Consider the following 18,746-nt stretch of genomic DNA (forward strand, 5'->3'; position numbering starts at 1 on the left):
CCTGAGCGTATTTTTGCAGAAAATACCCAGGAATGTGGTCTGATTAAGTTTCATCAGTAAATAATCTCAGGTTTGTTTTCAGAAGTCGAATAAGGCATATTTTACACAAACACAGAAGTTTGTTGAGTTTAGTTAAGCAAACTGAGGTCAGTTTGGTTTTTGTCAGCTAAGGCTCACGCCTATTTGTCTTCGTTGCTGGTCAAGCAAAGAAGATTTCATAAAAATGAGGTAGTTGCTTCATGTTTTTTCATGTGAAGATAGAAGTTATGATTACATAACATACCCATGATGAGAGTTCAGGGAAACTCCTCGAAATAATCAGAAACATATGTTTGCCATTTAAATCTTTCAGCTAACATTGGGACGTTGTTTAACTTCCAGGCAGCTTCAAATTTGTTGTTTTCAGTGTCCACAAAGTAAACTGCCTGTAAATAACAAAGCAAAAGGCTTTTTACACACTTTGAGAAAACACTAGCAGAAATTCAGATAATTATCAGACATTCCTAATCCGATCTTATATCAGATTCGTGAAGAATAATTTTACAAAAATTGGTGACTGTGGCTGCAAAACAAGCTTAAATCATCACCTCTTCACCACCAAGGTTGACAGTTGGTACGAGGTATTTATTCTGATATGCCATGTTGAGTGCTGTGAATCTGGTTTCCGTTACACCAGGATCACAGCTTTCTGCTGCTGCTGCTGCTTTTCCTCAAAAGAAAAAAGAAAGAAAAGATGAAAGAAAAGGACAGGGCTGATTTTGATACTGTGGTATAATTGGGACATTTGTGGAGAATGAGCAAGAGTCAAGACCACACACAAAGAGTGAGCCAAGGGCGAAAACTAAATGGATTACAGGCACAAGGCTGACTGTAATTTCTCTTCTCACTTGCACTGAAATTAAGCCCAGTTTCTTTGATCTGGACTACAAAGCTTTACCCAAAGATCAGGGAAATACAAAGTTTAAGATTTAGAAGAAAGAGAAACAATTCTGAGGCTATTGATAGAAATGTATGACTTACTAGATGACTTGGGTCTACTCAAAAAACATTCAAGTCATGTGAATAATGTTGTTGCCCAACATATCTAAATCTGCAGACTGATATATGAATGCCATTTTGTGATACACGCATACAGCACACAGTATACGTCTTTTGAGGTTTATGGTTTCCTTAATTCTGAAAACATTTTGCAACCAGGCTAGACTGCAAGACAACCACAAGCTCATTGCACACCAGTGCGACAAGGTTGCATGCATAAGAGGGCAAAGCAGGCTTTCCTGTGTTTTGGTATCTTTACATCATATAAAGAGTGTTCTCCAGTCTGTAGCTGTTTAAATATGTTTGAAGAGTCAGTGTCCTTTTTCGTCCTTCCTCATATGTAGCACACAGCAGGAGACTAGCTGCATCAGTAGCATTCTCACTCTTGCGTGTATTCCCTGGTTTAGAGTGAGCATGCTGGAGGCAGCATATCTGCAAGGTAGGAATTCTGTGCCCCATTACTTGGAGTGTTCTCACGTCAGTGCAATCAGACATGACATAGTTTTTTAGCTGGGAGCTGGCAGGTAAAAGACTTTCACCTCCTTTGGGTAATGTCTATAAGTCTGTCTATTAAAACATCCTAAACAATAGATAAATCCAAGGTCAGTATAAAAAGAGAATATGTTTATCTTTATTTTCTTTACAAAAATGAATGTTGTTAGATTCTAGATACTGTTACGTTGTTTGTTTGTTTTTGTTTGTTTCATATTCAGTTTTTTTTAAAAACCTTTTGGAAAAAATTAAAATCCTTGAGGCATTATTTAGTCTTTTATCTCTGATTTACTGAGATCTTAAATCCTCCTTAAACATTTAAAAGCATATCACACCTTTATCAAACAATGCTTTTGCAAAATGCTAACTCCGCCTCCAAATAATGATATTGTTGACAGATGTCGGGGTCTGTTGCATGATCATCTGTGTGATGATGTCATGCCACTTGTGGTCAAAGTCTCAGCAGTGCAACTTGAGGCTAAAAGAGAGTAGAGGTGTCATGTAAACAAACACAATATAATATATGATAAACATGCTTCTTTTGTTCATTATCTATTAGTAATAAATGAAAAACTGTAGAACTGAACCTTTCCCACATCTCTGTTTGAGATGCATTGATGATGGTGACCATGACACGTCTCACAGTCACTGTTTGGCCATGCATGTGGCAGATGCCTCACACTTAATCATCAAGTGTCACACTGCCATGTGGTCCACACGCAGCTGAGGGATCTGGTGTCAGCTTAACGAGCAAATAAAGGCCAGCCTACAGTTCATCCTCAGTGTGAAACAAGCTGTTACAGTGTCCTTCTACCTCTCTTTAAGCTAGTGGCTGTCTTTCTTAAATGCCGCCGTTCAAAAGTTGAAAAGCTTGTGCCCAAAACTCTGTAATTTTTTTTATAATCATTTATCATTTATTTTATCATAAATAAAATTTCAAGTTTAAACTTATTTCAAAAAGGGTCAGTGATATATATATATATATAATGTTCTTCCTCTACCTGTGTGTTATACTTGTATAACTATGTATGTGACAAATAAAGAACCTTGAACCTTGAACAATATCACCAAAGTCTTGTTTTTTTTTCTCCATAAAACAGAATAAATCTGTTTTTATCACTTTATAATGCGCTGTTGTATAGCTTTGCTTTTTTGATGACTCCTCTGACCATCCAGACTCTTCTTGCCATCAAGGAGCACTCATGTGATCAGTGATTATGACATAAAATTTTGAAAGAAAGCAACCAGAGATATGGTTCTTTAGGCCCACGGTTGTAACTGTCTCTATGCTGGATAGTTGGTAAGGACCGAGAGGTTGGGAAAGGTGGAAGGATGGCCACGTAGAATAAAGCCTGACCACAAAGGTGTCCCTTTACTTTTCTACCAATCCTGCCCACACATTCTACACACTTCCACTCTGTTTGGACATCCTTGTAGATGCTTCAAACTATTCTCAGATGGAAGTAGAATATAAAGCTCTACAACACCACGACTAGTCAGGAGACTGAGGAAAATACTCATACTTTTGGAAGTGCATCCAGTTTTTTAACTAACTGGAGCTCTGCAGTCATTGCGTACACACACAGGCTTATCCGGTTGTTCAGTGATGACGCGACGAATCCTACTTCCGGGTCTAAAGTAGTCTGCGTTTAATATGGCTTTTGTTTAACATGTTTAATGTTATGTATTTTCTTCTATTTGATCTCAAAAAGCTCCTAAAACAGTCAGTGATCACTGTTGACCTCCCTCGGCTTTTATTACCACTAATCATTTATTTAAGCTCAGTTTTTAAAACCTTAGGATGTAACTACAGCCCAGCCCATGCAGCAGTATATGAATGACTAACCTCGTGTTGTGGATGGATTATCTCAGTTGTTCTCCTGGCTGAAGTTTGGTCCTTTTACAGCATCCTGCCATGCGATTACATTTGTTTCTGACCACCGAGAACACTCACGTTAACTTTTATCGAGTGGAAAAAAAAGTTAGCTTGTTTATATTATGCTAACATAGCTGTGTCGCTAGCGGTCACGTAGCACATCATTATATACCAGCTAGCCCAACTTCAGTAACCCTACAAACGTCACTGCTGTTTAGTTTTCTGTCTTCATTTATGCTGGAAGTGATAACAGAGCTGTACGTTTTAATTTGTTTCCAAAACCCCGCAGTCAGAACATGCTATATTGTATTTAGATAGAAGCTAGCGAGCTAACTCCCTGCTAACTTCTAACTCCGTTAAATGTCATAAATTCCGTTTTCATGGATGCCTGGATGTTAAACTCAATTGTTACACCTGGTAGAGCAGAACGCTGATCATTTTATTAAAGATGAAAGGCTTTAGACAGTTTTTCAACTCTCAGTAATGCCACAGTGATCGTTTGATGTATGGACCTGCAGCGGAGTTTAGACCCAGACACGGCTAGTGACGTCAGACTGAACAACCGGATTGTAACCAGCAATTTTAATTTTACTTTTTTGACAATTAAAAATGAACTTTAGCAGCTGCCTCCAACACCCTCCTTCCAGTTCTCATCTATATAAGTTCTCCCAGTTCTACAAGCTGTTCATTCTCATTTACGTGCCCCACCCTCCCTTCACTTTTCAATTCTTTAACTTCTTCAATTCTCTTAGGCACATGAGGATCTGCCAGGCCCGGGAGCCATTCCCCTTCGAGGCTTTCCCCAAACCGCAGCTCAATTCATGTCCAAGCCATTCACCTTTACCTACTAAGACGCTGACAAACCGAAAATGAGGACATGGGCCCAGCGAGTGAAAACAACATTTTTATATGAATTCCTAAGACCAAGCACAGAAAATACTCTGTATTTTCATGCAGAACATGAACTGCAATTCATTGTTAATGTTCTGGATAAACTATGCAGAAAATTTCCATAGTTTAAATAAATATCTGACTCCATTACTAATCCTTTGAAATCCAGGGTGAAACTGAAGAACTGCAATTTTTTTTAAAAAGTGACTGTAGAGAGCCTCATCACCTGACTCTGACAGTCTGAAATTATGTGCTGTGTGACTGTGAAAATATAATTTCACTAAACACATTTCTTAAGCAATTACAGCCTCGAGTGTGCCTTTGTTTCCATTATGGTTTCAACAGATGGCCTGTGTGTGAAGTGGAGGGAGATGAAAACAGTCAAGGTTAAATAAGACTGGGAAATCAAGAACAATTGAGTACTGGGTTTCAAATGGGCAACCACACCACAGAAAACAGACCTCCAAAATGTTAAAAAAATAAAGCCTTTGCATCTGGTTACCTCTGCTTGATTATTTTCCCTTATGGGGACAGACCAACAGGATGGCTGTAAGCTCCTGATAAGATGTAAAGCAGGGCCTGGGCGAAAACTGATGGCATTAAGAAGAGTGGCAAACAACATCAAGGAGAAGAGTAGATCTATAGATGGTCATGATCTGATAGCCAAATGTACTCCGGACCTAAAGTCTTGTAACAGCTGTCTGTCAGTGGGGAATTCAGATTTCCTGAGCTGTTTTCACAGATGATGTTATGTAAGTAGATACTCAAAGAAAACACAGGCGGCTGCATGCAAACACATATACGTTTACACGCATGCAGTCATGGACTTCAGCTGCAGTTCAGATCATGTGCAGAATCGCGAGATTTCTCACATTTACTGCAGTTTAATATTTGTTGTGTGTGTCGTGGTGAATGTCTGTGCGGTTAGTTCATAGTAAAACTGGGCATGGAGACTTTGGATTCAACAATTTTGAAGACACTAACCTTGTTAAGCAGTTATGAAAAACACATGTTGTGACATCACAGATTGAGTTAGCTAGTGCCCACATAAAAACAGGGATTTTATGTTTTTAAGTGGGGTTTTTTCTGTGCAGTTTCTGCTTTTCTCTACATGAAAACACACTTTTAGCTCACTTACAATTGACTGACCTTATAGATAGATATTCAGACACTGTTTGCATAGTTTTGACATAGAGGCAGAGCGCTTTCGTCATCTCTAATTTGTGCCTCCTCGTTCCCTGTGTCTACTTGCCTGTGACACGTAAAGCAATTTCAGTGTGTCATGTTGAATGAAATCAGTTCCTAGATTGCATCAGAAGGACAGAGGAGACTTGCTGGAGGAGCTTTAATCAGGGATGCACAGAGCATGTTTTTAGTGCTTCTTATTAGCCAATATAGAGCTTTGTGGGAAGGCTTTTTATGATAGTGCTTGTGTGGATTCAGTTCTAGAATGAGTGAGGGAAAACGTGGATGTTTTTTTAGGTTGGTTTGTGTGTCACACAGTTCTTGCTTTGTGTTCGGTTGGTCACCGATTATACCTTTCTATCTTTCTGCAATTCTCATCTGAACAATGATGATGATACGTGAATGTAACTCATGGCTTGAAGTCTTGGTACCTGGGACTCGTGATGCTTTGAGATTTTAGTTCCTGTTTAATATTCTTGAATGTTGGTTTGTGCTTAGGGGCTGCATGGTGGTGCACTGGTTAGCCCTGCTGCTTCATTGCAAGAAGGTCCTGGACCCTGCAGAGTTTGCATCTTACTCTGGCTTCCTGCAGAAGTCCAGTGATATGGATGTTAGATGTTAGGTTACGTGGTGATTCTAAATTGGATGTAGGTGTGAGACTCAATGGTGTGATAGCCCTACAACAGACTGGTTAAGAGCCTAAAAAAAGGGCCAATTTCTCTCAAGTAAGGCACCTAGACCTCCAACCCCTTGTAAAATGAAGGATTTCTTCAGTTAATTTAGAATTAACTCCAGCTGCATATTAACCATGCCTGTAAGCCAGCAGTCTTAAGGATGAAATCAGATAAAGCCACGTTAAGAATCTGGGTTCAGAGCTGCAGGTTGCTGACACCTTCCTTACACCACATTGGGATTAAAACCCTAGATTGAAATGCACTGCAAACATTTCAATGTATTAAATGTTGACCTGTTATGCCTGAGAAGCACTTGCCATTTGTTATGAACTGTGGAATAAAGCAATTAATTGTTTGTTGGTTCCAGTTTCCATACTTCTGGGCTTTTTTTTAGTACCACTTTATTTCCTGGGATAACGGCAGCTCTTTCCAGAGAACTGGTCTCTGTCCTGTCGTCAGAACAAATCTGCTACAACACAAATTAATTTTAAGGATAATAGAAATGTAGAAATGACAAGAATGCACACTCACACAGCCTCCGCCTCCGCATGTGCAGAACAGACTCGCAACTGTTCGCAACTGTTTTTTGAGGGCAACTGTGACTGAGAGTGGTGTGAGAAATTTGTGGGTGGGTTCCCGCTATCTCAGAAGATCTACGTGTCAAGTGCTCTTAAGTAAGGCACCTAACCCCCCGACTTCTCCCCGCTGCCTTCTCCGTGTGTGTTCATTGCACATGGATGGACTCAAAATTTCTGTGTACAGAACAAACACACCTTGTAAAATGAAGCATTTCTTTGTTTTAACATCATGTAATTCATACATTTTAACAGCATTCAGTGGAAGGTTAAGACCTGCTCAAACTGACATAAATAACTTCTGTTCTCTGTCTTCAGTTTCGTATAAATGTGCACACCTGTTTGTCCATCCTGAAATGAAAAATGAGCTCAGTGATTGATGGAAAAGATCATTTTTATGTGCAGGAGCGATTCATTTTTCAGATACGCTTAGATAAGCTTTTATCAACACTTATACATACCAAGTTAGTGATATATGAAGAAGTGATTTAAGGGAATTCAGCAAATTAAAGTCTGATGGTTTCTGTTTTATTTCATGGTCACACAGAAGAATGTGAGCAGCAACTCTTCAAGTTGCACAATTTGGGACTAATGCCAGTTTTAAATTTTCTGGATTTGGATGTAAATCCCATAATGGACTGTTTCAAAATCCTGTCCCTCAACGCACCTCCGGATTGAGGGGAATTCCTTGTCTGTGCAGTAGCAGATTTGCTGATGGTCCATTGTGACAGGGATTTCATAGTAGCGCGTGACCCTTGCAACGACTCGCACTCAGTTGGGAGTTTGAAGGGGCTTCTGAGGTAATGAAAACAGGGATTCCACTCTCACATACCTTTGTGAGGAGTTTTTCTTTGTTTGTTTGTCTTTATCGCTTCAGTCCAAGTTTTAAACCCTAAAAATGGAGCCAGGTCTTAAAATCCTCATCCTCCAGTAGAGAGCTTACTTCACCCTGCTTCCTAAGCCATTCGGGGGTTTAGAGGCCATCCGTTGGAATTCCTTTCTTTACCACTGTCTTCTTAAATCTCAGTATGTGGTCAGAAAGCCACTTCCAGCCTATTCACGTCATGCCCTCCTCCTCTCTCTGCGTGCACCTCTTATGCCACAAACTTCACAAGATGTTCTCGAATTAGACGTGTGATGTTTATTTGCTTAACTTTTGTTCTAAAAATGGCAAAACAAGGAAGCTGTTTGTGGGTCAGCGGGAAGCGAAGGGGTTAAGCATTTCATCTGACAGCGACACAACAAAAAGAAGAAGGCCATTGATTGTTTTTTCAGGCTCTCATTGACAATATGAAAGGTTGCTTTGGCTGCATGTTCAGCTTGTGCAGGCTAAAACCGCCTCTGCCAGATGTCACACAGGCGCTCCAAAGGAGTCAGTTTTCGCCAAAGACCACAAACACGCACACCCGTTGGGTTACAGTTGCTGCTCCTTTCTCTGCCCCAATTTTCTGGTCGTCACCTGCATTTATCTTTCCCACATTACCCGTCAGATATCTCTGCGTTCATGCTCAACATTGCCTCATGAAAGAAGTCTCTCATAGAACCCACATTCTCTTTTTTTCCTTTCTTTTATTTTCCTTCTCCCTGGCAGTCTCAGTCCTCTTCATGGAAAAACCCAGTTAAGTTTGTGCCTTACAGCACTGACAAGCTGCTAACCGACTTTCCTCTTTGGCTACACAAGCCAATAAACAAGCCACAGACATATATAGTTACAAAAATACATTTGAAAAGCCAGTGATGGAAATGCTGTGCAGTTTTGTGTCTTCACACCAGCAGAGAGAGAGAGAGAGACAGTGGACCCTCAGTCCTCTTTGCTCAGCTCGTCGTTCACTGGGTTTGGGTTTGCAGGGAAGCAGACAGACTTGTTCTCCGTCACAGATGGTTTCTGTCTGAAACCGCCGCAAGCTTTTTTTAGACGGAGGGGAGACAGGGTGTGGATGACTGTGTACCTACCACAACTATATGAGTAAACAGGGTTAAGTGTATCCAGACTCGACACAAAAATGTCCACAAACAACGGCCCACGTTTTATGATGAAATTATATGCTGGTGTCTCTTTTTGCACACTCTTGAGACAAGCTGTACTCTAAAAGATTCTGTAAGATGTTTGTATTTTATTTAGAGATACAGCAGGCCAAAGTGTTGCACAACAGCAATAACCGATTCCATCTGTTTCCAGCTTTTGATCACGACAAAAACTGGACTCAGTTCTTCTAGTACAAGGGAAAAAAAATGTTTTTGGCATTTTTTTTGTTTTACACAAATACAGCTCTTTAGGAATACTAAATAGGCTTTCTAATCTTGTCTGTGGGTGATTTGTCCTTCTCTATATGCCTCAGACTGTTAAACTTAGTCAGCTTTGGCCTTCAGGGCAAATTCCTGTGCCTAATGTCTTTGCATTCGAAAAAACTGTAGGTTAGTGTGAATATTAGTAATGCATGGTAAATAATTGATTGTACATTTTTAATTAAAACACCTCCCTCCATATTTAACACCGAATTAATTACTGGTAACTATTTGTATTGTGCTGCTTTGGAAATACAGTACTGTGCAAAACTCTTGAGATACCTCTTATTTCTTTATTTTGTTTCCAAGGAGCCAGACTTTTCTTGTAATTTTCTAAAGGGGTCTTGGGCAATAGTTATCCAGGCTCTCTGAAGATCTTTGTCTTTGGATATTGGCTGCTTTTTTACTCACTGTCAGTCCAGTCTTTGTATCTGACCAGAATGTTGTTTTGTTTGTTAAATCACTTAACACAGACCTATGAATCACTCAAGCATAAAATGTGCCGAACTCATGGGATGAACCTCTGTTGTCTCTACAAATAATGAACAACTTAGCAACGCACCAATTTTAAACAGTACATTTAGACACTTTGTTACCAGCAGCTGGTCAAAAAAATCAAAATTTGTTCAGATTTTTACTTAAATCTACCAAAAATACCAATGATGAGAGAATCTGACAGAATCTGATTTTAAAAAGTGGTTGCCCCAACAAGGTGATTCCCAAGGAGCTATATTAGCTAAAACTAGATATTTCTCAGTAACCTCTATCCTTAAAACATTTGAGAAAACCATTTTGATGCAAGCTCAATCATCCAGGTAAGGAAAACCCAAAAGATCAGTGGTTGTTGATCAGTAGTCATGAATATTTGCATATTAATGATCAAGGAACTGACCTCACCTCTCCTCACCTGGAGGAGGTGAGGAGAGGTGCAACAATGAGTGTTTATAGCATCTGTAAAATATGATGGAGGCTCTGTCATGGTGTGGGGCTGCATTTCAGCCTGTTGTGTTGGGGATCTTGTCAAACTGATGGAGCTGGGAATGCAGAAAGAAGGGTTTGATTTTAAACCACTGATACCATCTGAAAAATGTCTTTTTGGCAACAGGTTTATTTTTCTGCATGTCATGTCATGGATTGGCAGAGCTCAAAACTCGACATTACTGAAGCAGTGTGGGATCATCTTGATAGAAAACGGAGCAAAAAGCAGCCAGCATTCAAAGAAAAGCTTTAATTGTCTTTCAAGAAGCCTGGAGAAGTATTCCCGAAGACTACTTTAAGAAATTACTAGAAAGCTTGTCTAAGAGAATGGCAGTGCTGAAGAGTAAAGGTGCTCATACCAAATATTGACTTTCAAACTCTTTCAAAAATTATAACTGTACAAACTCTGTTTTTGCCTTATGCACTGATTTCTGTCTACATCAGAGAATAGGATCAAAGAATACATTCATTAGGATTGTCGAACTTTGTGATTGAATTCTGAATCATTGCTTCTCAGGCTTCAAGTAGAAGACACATTAAATTCCTTTTCTTCCTCTATGGGAGAATCGCAGCTGATGGGTTTTCATGACCAAAGTTGAAACATCACTCAAACATGGATTTATCTCTGTTTGCATCACTTCCAATCTATGTAATGGTGCCTTGCAGAAACTTTGTTTCATGCTTCTTGCTCAGCAAATGTGGAAACTCCCTCAAGACTTGCTTATGACGCTGCCTGTGCAAAGGTGTTATCAAAGCAAAAGGTGGTTGCTTTGTTATAGAATATATTTAGTTGGTGGTATTTTTGCTTACTTTGTTTTTTTCGTTGTTATTTTGAAGTTCTGAATTCTTGTAGCAAAAACAAAGAAAAACCATGCTGTGCTGTGGCAAGTACTTTTGCATTACTTGGTTTCATTTGTACCACAAGCTGCTTCTTTAGAGTGATATAATTGCCACATTTCTGGTTGTGCTGGTCACATCAGTAGTGATATGATTACTCATCAGAGATGTTTCAAAAACAGTCACAGACATTGGCATTACACATCCAGAAAGTCTTGGGTGGCAGATGACATTTTATTGTCGTCCCACATCGAATACTCAAGCTTCCTCCGCCTCGTCACTGGTTAGGCTTCACGGCGTGCCATTCAGGGATGATTTTGAAAGTGCAGTTGACTTGCCATAACATTTTATAGTGTGTTTCCATAAATTGTATTCTTTCCGTTTTTTCCCTTTTAAATAGAATTACAGTGTAGAAACACTTTCTTATGAGTAATTTTTTTATTCATTGTTTATGAAAAAAGTACACCTGACTAGTGTCAAAATATGCTTATTGAGGAAAAGCTAATATAACAGCCTTCTACTACACAGCAGTTTGTTTGTTTATCATGTTATATATTAATAATCTTGAGCTGCAAGGTTGTATCTAGTAGTTGTAGTTGAGCATGTCAAATCATTGTAGTAAGTGTAAACGGGAAGTGTTTAACAAAAAAATAGGAAAAAAATAACCTTAGTTATGTCAGTTATTTTTCACTGACATACTGTATTAACAAAACGGATCTGAAATCACACAGTGCTGAAATGAAAAAGCTCGACTACAAATTAAAAACAATGCAGAAAACTTAAAGGCTCGGAGCAAAACTCACAGACTGTGACAAAAGGATCCTTTCGTGTTGTGTTTGGGCTCATTTATTAATTTTAGATATTTGTTTTTATACCCTGGCGGGCTACCACCCAAAAACAGGCTTATTTTCGTCCCCTGTGCGCCTTTTGTTGTTCTAAACTTCCGATGAATGATTGGGTGATGATCATGCCACGAAGGCGTGTCTGTCTGTTCATTTGAGTAGACGAGTGGATGGGGACAAGAAACTCCACCGACTCCGGTAAGGTAAGACATCACACTGCAGTCAATGAGCGCTAGTCTGTACTCACAGACGCTTATTTTACCTTTATCATCAAGGATCGCCACATAAATGCGCGGTAGTTTGAAACCGCCTTCAGATTAAGCGTAAAAATAACGTTGCTGTTGTATCGGATGCTGATTTGTGCTGTTATGTTAAAGTTACGAGGCCGTGGTTCGTTTTTATACCTAAAATAATCTAAAGAGGTAGAAAAACAGAGGCAGACTGACCGGGGCTTTCGTTACTCCGTGGCCGCGTGTGTCCTTTGTTGATTTAAATTAAATTTAGCGCCACGTTTTCGCGCTCTATCCCGGCAATTAGACACAGACGGTCCGGCTAGAGAAGAGGGCTGACTAATGGAAACATTGTGGTGCTAAAAAACGCTGTTTCTTAACGCATTTTTTCATTCCTGCGCTTCGCATTTCGCCTGTTTTTGTTTCTCTCAGCACGAGAGTGACACATCTAAACCACTGCTGCATCTTCCCGAATTTTGTGATTAAAAAAACAAAAGACTCTAATGAAACTCTTGTCGAATGAAAGAATTGAATATAGCAGTGCTACATTTTTAGATAACCTTGTGATCAGTCGTTGGACACGTGGTTGGTTGTGTGTGTGTGTGTGTGTGTGTGTGTGTGTTGGCAGCTGTAATGGGCTCTTCAACGTGCGTGATGGTATCACACAGGAGCTAATGAAATGAATTGATGAGCAGGTGAAATGAATGCATTCACCGCTTAAGCGTGCCAGTTGTAATCTGAAACCATAAGTGTGGTTTGAACAGGGGAGTGGGCATCCTGTGGGGTTCTTTCTCTTGTGGTTTTGTGATACTTAGATGATCTATAGGGGGTAGTTCTGTTGCAGGCTCTCTCCCTTACTGAGTGTCTTTCCTGGCCTGGCTTCAGGTCACATGAATCTGTGTCTATTTGTGACTCTGTGACCCCTGAACAGAGAGAAGAGTGTGCCAGAATGGCAACTTTCCCCCCCCCAGTGAACAGCTGATGGTGCTGTGACCACCACAGGGTGACTAGTAAGAGTGGGAGTTAAGTTTTCACCTGTTTCCTGAGCTTTAACCAGTCTTCTTGGTTACAGAATATAGCATAGATCATTTTTGGCTAATGTGAAGGAAATGATTAGGCTAAACTGACTCACCGCCTTGTATTTCAACTCAACTGTGCCGACTGTAGTGCAGTCATGGAGCTGCTGTTGCCAGTCTGCTATTCATCCAAACCACCTGAACCAACTGAAAAGACGGGCAGCTGGAGAAAGGCTTTGTTCCTGCTCCCGCTAGAGTGGCGGGAAAGGAAAATGAGTGTAAAGACAGCAGGTCACAGTGAAGACAACAGATCTGGAGACCTTTTAACACCCTTTCTTCTGGTGTGAATTGGATTTCTTTGTAAATTCTAAGGATTTATAATCCTGACACTCTCAGTACCTCACTGAAGTCTCCCTTATCTCCCTGTGTTATTGATTCCTGCTCTTATTTGCCCATGCAAATAATTATTCCCAGTTTGAGACAGCAATCTATGTAAGTCACTGGATTGCTTTTGTAGGTAAAATCTAAAAAGGGGAAAAACCTAGACAGCATGGTTGCAGTAGGTAGTAGTTTGTTTCTAAATAAAGATTGCAGTAGAGAGTGCTTCCTGTTGTTTTTCACTTCTTATAAATAGATGGAGTTATGAGTAATAAGCCAGATATTGTGTTTCAATTGTATTTCCACTCCCAGCTCCAGTGATGTTAGAGGTTTGTTGAATTACCTTCATTGATCTGCTTTCATTGTGTATTGGGTTGTTGTGCAGGTCTGCTTGCTGTGAACGTGACAACTCAAATCCCTTTTTTGTATACGTGATGAGATTAAGGTATTTGCCAACGTTTCAGGATATTCCTTGAATATGAGCTGTCACAGTCATTGTTTGTATTTATTTATTTTTTTATCACTGACTGAATAAAAGGCCTGTACAGGCACGGCGTTTGGTGATGTCCACTGACTGTGACGTTGACACCAAATAGCAGCTTTGAGGTGATGAAAAACTGAACTCTTATGCAGCATAAATTTGCTGCCAGGGCAGGTGGTTGCTATACTGATGCATGGCCCAGTGAAAATTGGAAAGCAGTGTGAAGATATTGTGTTACTGTTTACTGTACTTAGTTTGCAGTGAGGCAGGAGGGTGTGCAAGAACATGTATGAGCATGTGAACCTAAAATACGTTAAGAGATAAAGTACATGTAAAAGTCTTGTACCATCCCTCAAATCTTTATTCAGTTCTTTATCCTATTAGGAATAGAAACATGAGAAATGGATGCATTGGATTTATTGAAATGTGTAACAAAGTGACTAGACACATAGTTTAAACTAGGTTTTGTCATATGTGTAGACACACCTCTAATTAGGTGCCTTTTTTATGCTTGAATAATTCTTTTGACACACACACAAAAACAGGTTGGTCTGAAAACGGTCAAGTACAGGACTGGACTAAATGAATGACACATTTCTAGCTCCTTGATAGCACAATGTAAAGAAATGAGGGGTGGCTCAAGATCTTTGCACATCACTGTAGCAACATATATACTTTGACAGCATATAACTTGTATCTCAAATGAAAGTGTTGCTGTTTTTTGCTGTTCATTGCTCTTAACTTGCATAGAAGTCAGGGTGAGTGGTTGCCCGCTCTCTACGAGAATTGTCAACCAGAGTAAACCACTTCCTTATGTAGTCTGCCAATAAAGTGATGGTCAATAACGCAGCTTCACACTTTAAGCTTTGAGAAACTGAGCTGTAAACCTTATTCAACCCAGAACTCCTCTCTTATTCTCTCTTCTTTGTTCAAAAATGAGCTCAAACATCTTGAAAAATTTTTCTGGCCCTTTTTTTTTTTTTTAAATGGAATTTTTTGCTTCACCCATGTCTTCCTCCTTTTTTTCAGTCGTTCAGTTTGTTGTTCTCTTTAGACAGAATCAAGATAGTGAAACTGTCCATGACACAAACTGGAGGAGAGACTGCGTGAAATTGAAATCAAGACTGTAAAAGTCAACGTACTACAACGTAGCTATAAAGTATTCCTGGGTGTCCTCAGTCTGAGCTGTGGAGCAAACAGAAATTTCTGTGTGTGCCTCAGTTTGTGTGTCATACTTGAACCCAGGGCGATTCTAGTTCAAACTTCTAGAGGGTTTCAGCTCCCAATCATAACGTTATCCATACAGTGCCTTCTAATTAATTAAAAAATATATGCCGTTTGCAAATGTCATCAGCCCTTTTCACATTTGCAGACTTCAATTCAGTTGGAGTCGCTTTACCATGTTACCTTCAAAAGCAACCTAATTGGTTGGATGACCTATTGTAGTGTTTAAGAATAAGCCGAGTGAATAGTCGGAGATCTCAGTCTAATCCAGCCGTTTTAGGGTGGAGGCTTTAGTTATCAAACCCGAGGCAAAGGCTCAGTCAGGAAAGAAGTATCGTCGTGTATCCCAATTTTATGACTAGAGAATAGATCTGAAGTCTCTTCGTCAGTGTAGTGGCAGTCATCCTGTTTGAGCCATGTTTAGAGTGGTATGAATCCTGAATAAACTACCATTCATATTAATATGTTTTGTTTAGCATATCCACTGGCATTTTTTAAGTGTGCTACTGGAAGGCACGCAAAGCATCCATGAAATACATGAAAAACTACTTTGTGAAACCCAAGTATTGTTTTTCCAGCTAACTTCACCATCTGCTGCCTCCTTCTTTCTCCTTTGTCCTCTCTCTATCCTCTGCACTCAACTAGAAATTAAAAAATGGCAAAAATATAACCTTATAATAATTTCTAAGAGCAAGTGGGGGATCCACAATCGATAACGGGACAACACAGCTTTATAATTTTTAGTGAATTTTACTACACGTCCTGTCTTACCTGTTTATTTTTGCTCCGTCTCTTTGCCGTCTTCATCCTGCTCTCGCCCTTTCTCTCCCTCTCTATGTTAAATATTACAGTCAAAGACATGAAGATGTCAGGCGCAGATTTCAATTAATCACAAATAAACACTGAATTTTTACTTTGCAAACATTATATTTGCTAACTAAATTGTGAAAATAGCAGCTGTATATCCATGTGCCTCTTGTGTGAGTGCTTATGAACTCCAACTCTGGAGCAGCCGGCTTGTAGTCTTTGTTCTGCTCTGCTGCCTCGGTGAGCTCAGCGTAGCGGCACATGAACCAGCTTTTCACCTCCTGCAGGTTGTGGTTAATTTGGCCCTCAAGTGCACAGCAGATTACCAGAGCAGAGCAAGCAGTCCCTGAGGTTGAATTGGAGTACATCCAACTGTGTGAGATTCTTTCTGGGAAGGTGCTGAATGGCCTAAAGGGCGGCCAAAGGAGCAACCTGGGCCAAAAGCCAGCTGGTAGCAAAAACAGGAGACTGGAAGTGCCAGTTAAAGTTAAAGGAGTGTTCGCACAGGAACTGATTCACTCAGCACACATCCCTTTGTAGCTGACGGTCAATTGCTAGTGGGTGTTGCAGGTAACAGTTGCCTAGGTAACTGTTGTATTTGCCACCCCGTCATATGCCAATCAACACTATCCTTTACTGTTATTGTTGTTGCCTTAATTGCTCATATTGAAGTTCAGAAAAGTTCTCCTGTGGAAATCATTCCAACTTACTTTCTTGGAATGTTCAGGTTCGGGTTCAGAGCTAGTTTGGAGCGAGTCACAATGACGACTCGGAGGGTTAATATTGCAGAAATTCCTTTTTTTTTCTTAGAGAGGATTCCAAAAACATTCAGATTTGTAGGTTAATATTTTTAGGGCTTTATTTAATGGGAAGTTTATTTGTGTTGCAGTGGTGGGATGCAGTTGTGGAGCTAGAATAGAGAGTTGTAAATGCATACTGATGGGGAATCCCACGCTGTAGGAGGGGATGTATTGGAAAGCTTGATGATAAGTGCTGTAGATCAAAACCACTATTGTGGTAGTTTCCATGCTCTGTCTTCGAGAAATTTCGGACCTGAAAAGCTATCCAATCACAGCTACATATTGCTTGTTTTTTTTTTAACAACACCCCTCCGTCCTACTGGTTGCACACACTGATCATTTAATGGCACACGCTAATGCTACTGATATCAAAATCATTTTACATCGTGGGCCACATACAGCCCACTTTGATCTTAAGTGGGCCTGACCAATGAAGCTCCATTGAAGTTTAACTACTATTGAATCCCTAAAATAGCTCGATTTAGGAAAGAGAAGTCTAATTTCAACAGTACAAATTGCAGAAAAAGTTCTGATAGCTTATTGCTCATACTGTTATTTAATTCACAGGGTTGGGAGAGTTTACAAACTTGAGCATGACATGTCTCTTCAAGATTCTCAGTATAAAACTATCCAGTCTTCAGCAGTCATGCTAAAATAAACAGCACCACCATATCCGTTTCCTCTGGTTAATTCCTAGAAAAACAATCCAGTTCCAGTCTAGTTGCAGTTTAATATTACTAAGTCAAAATGCTGTGACTTGAAAAGGGTTTGGCTCCCATTAGCACTGGGACATGACCTCGAGGAGAGAGTTTATTCTTCACACACCTCATCATATGACCAGCATCAAACTATTCTGTAACTCAGCCTGGGGATAAAGGCGTCTCTGTTATAGAGGTGAGAAAGAGGAACTTCTAACCTTTTCCATCCATGTTTAGCTCTGATTTAAGTGGCATTTTAACTCTAACTTCTTACCCTCCACTGTACCCCACTTTGAAAAGCTCACTTCCCCATACACCAAACCCTTTGTCACTGTCCTTGTCTCTAAATTCAGGCCAACACGCCACATAGACATGCATTACTTCCATAACACGTGCCACTCTTTTTCACATGCCAGCAATAACTGCTGAGAGATCACAATGAGGAAGATGGTCATACCATCTGAGTTCTCAGAATCAGCCTCTATTGTTCCACCTATACCCGCAGGACACACATTTGTATGGAGAATGCTGCGTTCAACGACTGCTTTTTAACCCTCTCAGGCTCAAATTAAACTTTTTGTTGCTAATGCACAACCAAGTCCTGCAGTGGTACTTCTGAGTAAGAAAAACTCATAAAATATGTATGTGGGGTAATCAGGTTGTTAGTTTTTAACTGTTGCAAATCGGCAACGCCTGCCTTGAGAGGGTTAAACTTCTCAGTGTGGATGCTAAAGTTTAGATCATGCCCAGAGCACATGACTCCTTATGTGTGCTGTTTTGCTTGGTTTTAACTTAATGAGGAAACTGCATTCAGAACCTCTTTAACTTTTAAGCCTACACAATATAGGTTATTTTACAGCAAGCTTTGACTTGCTATAAAAAAAGGATGCCAATAGAGTTTCTTTGTCTCTGCTTTGATGCAGTATACACATAGGTACATAGTCACAAGTTTTATGTTCTGAGTACATACATTAATAATTTCGAATCCATTTTTACCTTAGTAATGTGAACTGTTCAAGATTTAATTGTAATCAGAATAAAAGACATGCTTGAAACATGCATTCTTTGTAACGTCCACCAGGAGAAACGACCCCTGTGGTTTTAGATAGCCTGATTTGTGTAGAAGTCTATGAGGTGTTTAGTGCTTGACTCCCTTCTGCTGTGATCAGCATGTTTGTAAGAGTCAGAAAGGAGGGTAGCCCCGCTGGCTAACAATTTGCCAGTCACAACTGGTCACCCAGTAGATATGAGCAGCGGTCCTCAACCTTTTTTGCACCACGGACCGGTTTAATGTCAGACAATATTTTCACAGACTGGTCTTTAAGGGGTTTGCGGATAAATACAACAAAATAAAATGATACGACCAAGACAAAAACTGTGGTAATTTTGTAAATATAATAATAAACGCGATTTCTTTTTTTTTTTTTTTTTTTTTTTT

At 39.8% G+C, this 18,746-nt stretch overlaps 1 protein-coding gene across 3 annotated transcripts in view; it reads left to right on the forward strand.

Moving 5' to 3' along the window:
- Positions 1 to 18,746, forward strand: part of LOC102290610 (equilibrative nucleoside transporter 1) — a 50,420-nt gene that overhangs the window by 3,096 nt on the left and 28,578 nt on the right. Inside the window, exon 1 of one of the 3 annotated variants that reach the window (XM_042220313.1) lies at positions 11,676 to 11,872. The exons of 1 other annotated variant lie outside the window; for it this stretch is intronic. The gene's annotated coding sequence lies outside the window, so the exon portion shown is untranslated. Of the gene's footprint in view, positions 1 to 11,675; positions 11,878 to 18,746 lie in introns of those variants that run through there. One more of the 3 variants, XM_042220311.1, reaches the window with a different exon arrangement.

This window comes from Haplochromis burtoni, unplaced genomic scaffold, assembly GCF_018398535.1.
Source record: "Haplochromis burtoni strain Fernald_Lab_line unplaced genomic scaffold, NCSU_Asbu1 Contig_46, whole genome shotgun sequence".
In the NCBI taxonomy this organism is placed as follows: domain Eukaryota; kingdom Metazoa; phylum Chordata; class Actinopteri; order Cichliformes; family Cichlidae; genus Haplochromis; species Haplochromis burtoni.